Here is a 2,635-nt window from a genome sequence, read left to right on the forward strand (position 1 = left end):
CTGGGCTGCCCTTGGGTTGCCTCCTTTTCAATGAATAGCTGTGTTAGCTGAGACGCATTCCCTTATCTCCAAAGGTGGAGCTGACATGTGGCTGGGAGGAGATGCTGTGTCTTTGTAAGCTGAGCTGCTACCTCTTGGGACTTTAGAGGCATGTGGGCATGTCTGTTGAATTGTGAGGGGAGAGCTGGATGGAAGATTCCACAAGAGCAAGAATGGTATTTAAAATAAAACCCAGAAGACAAGGCAAAAGTGTCAGTACCACAAACAATGCAGGCTCGGGGAAGATCTGAGCAGTGTCAAGGTTATGGATGAAATCATACACGGAGGCACTTATGAGCCCGAAGAGCAATTGAGAAAATACCAACAATGACAACGATGACACAAAACCAATCTTTACACCTGTGAGATCTGTATCATTCCCCCCATTTTACAGATAAGAAACTGAGGTACAGAGAGATTAAGTAACAAAGTTCAGTCCACCCAACCAGTAAATGGCAAAGCTGGAATTCAAACCAAGGCCAGTTGTATAGCACATGACCTTAACCACTACACAGACAGCCCCAATTGTTATAGGGTCAACCACAGGTGAAGCTTGGAAACCACGTTGGGTGCCAAACAGTTATAGGGCAACCCCAATATAAAACGGGTTGCCTGGCTGTGGATCCTCACCCACACGCTTAAAAGGGACTTATTAATACTCCACTACAGGCACACACAAAAGGTTAATAAAAGGTTTATTTACAAGGGAAAGGGAATTAAGGAAATGTACAACTCAGGGAGAAAATAGGGAAATAAAGTCTTTAATGCGTCCTACCCAATCCTCCGACCTGGAAACCCAAAGGCACTCTCAGAACTGGCTGGACGCTGCAAGCTGGCTGAGAGCCAAAATGGGGGATCCCCTCCAAAGCCCACGTGTCTGGCTTTATACCAAACCTGGCTGCTTAATCCCACCCTCAGGTCCCAGCCACCTTTCCTTTGGTGGTGATGGCATTTGGAGTTCCCAGTGTCTTTTGGCTTTGGTCTGGAGTGCGGCGTGGAGTCTACAAAGCCTGTATGGAATTAGCTTTAGGACAGCCTTTTCCCCTAACACAATGTTAGAAATAAAGCCTGTGAGGAGCCTTCAGTAATTGCCGTTAACATGTTGGGGTCAAACCACTGCCTTGCATCACTTTTGAGGCTCGAAAGAAGGCAGAGAGAGGAAAGAACAACTCTTTCCTAGAGGGACCCTTTGGTGCCCAAACAGGCGGCAGTCACCAGGTGAGGGGCGCCCCGTGCTGGAACATTGGTTCTCTGCCAGCAGCATGGGGATATGTGAAAGCTACAGGAAGAAATGCATCCTTGAGTAACCATGAGAGACCAGTGGGGAGTGGGAGCTGCCTGGGGAGACATTTGCATGAGGCTAAGACTTGCAGTGAAAGTCAGCAGGGTGGGAGGATGCTGGGGTACCCAGAATTCCCAGACTGGGGAGCTTGCAAGAAATTGTAAACACTTCCCTCTTCTTAGTGACTTGTTACAGAGAGGTGAGATACAATTTTCTTGGAGAGGGAACAGGGCCGGGCAAGTTCATTTTGCTCAGATTTCAAGAATGTTTCTATTAGGGAAAGGAAGATTCAGGATGCTTTGAGCAGGGAAGAGTCCAAGGTGACCTTGCGGAAGGCGGCGGCATTATGAAATGTTTTTGATCGAGTGGAACAAGATAAGCTGTTCATGTTGTGGAAGGGTTCAAAGCCCTGGACACCAGCTGAAATAAGAAAATTCAATTTCTGGCATAAGATTGTGCTTTCTTTACCTTCTAGAAGAATATACACAGCCACCCTACTCGTCCCCTTAATGAAAGCAGAGTGTTCCTCTGCGGTAATCCAGGCATAAACAGCACTGGGAAGGCAGGGTCACGTGGCACAGGTGACACTGCCTGCAGGTCTTCAGAAGCAGGGTTGCTGGCTGTATGTTTGTGTCGTGTTCCTTCTTATCTCTATCAAAACTCACACCGAACAATGAATTCTGGGTTGTAAAAGAGGAGTTATTTTTCGCATCTGCCTCAAAGTCTTTGTCCATTAATTTAACCAACAGCATTGTGGCTTTACTCCAGGTTCTTCTTCACAACCTCTTACGCAGCCAGAACTGGAGCCAGTGAGCAAAACCTGGGGTTATTTCAATAACCTGTTTTCTTTTGTCCTCCCACAGAGGCGAGGCAGGAAACACCCCTGGGTTGATCTACAGCAGCACCATCCAGGAGAACATTCTGCACAGGGGAAACGTTCTTTATCTGCACTGTGCAATATGGCAGCCCCATGTGGTGCTGAGCCTTGGAAATGTGGCGAGTGACACAGAGAAAGTCAATTGTAAATCCTACTCCATTTTCATTCATTTAAATCACTGTGTTGGGTAGTGAGGACCTCAATGGGTAGCCTGGCATGGAGAGATTCAGTGGTAAGAGCATGACCCTCAGATCCTCCCAGAATAGGCTTGAATTCTGCTTCTACCAGACACAAGCTCTGTGACTTTGGGCAGGAGTCTTAACCTCTCTGACTCCCAGTTTCTGCCTCTGAAAAATAGGGGCGGTGAGATCGAGGGTGTAGGATTGTTGCAGATATGAGTTACATGTCCAGATTATTCACTGGGCCATAATATCTGG

At 47.2% G+C, this 2,635-nt stretch overlaps 1 non-coding gene across 1 annotated transcript; it reads right to left on the bottom strand.

Annotated features, from left to right (window-relative positions):
- Nucleotides 1-1,955: 1,955 nt before the first annotated feature.
- Nucleotides 1,956-2,077, bottom strand: LOC119242463 (small nucleolar RNA SNORA40). Its single transcript, XR_005124472.1, has one exon. It is a non-coding gene; the product is annotated as a small nucleolar RNA SNORA40 (small nucleolar RNA).
- Nucleotides 2,078-2,635: the final 558 nt, after the last annotated feature.

The sequence above is a fragment of the Talpa occidentalis genome, unplaced genomic scaffold, assembly GCF_014898055.3.
Source record: "Talpa occidentalis isolate TD23 unplaced genomic scaffold, MPIMG_talOcc4v2.1 talOcc4.12, whole genome shotgun sequence".
NCBI lineage: Eukaryota > Metazoa > Chordata > Mammalia > Eulipotyphla > Talpidae > Talpa > Talpa occidentalis.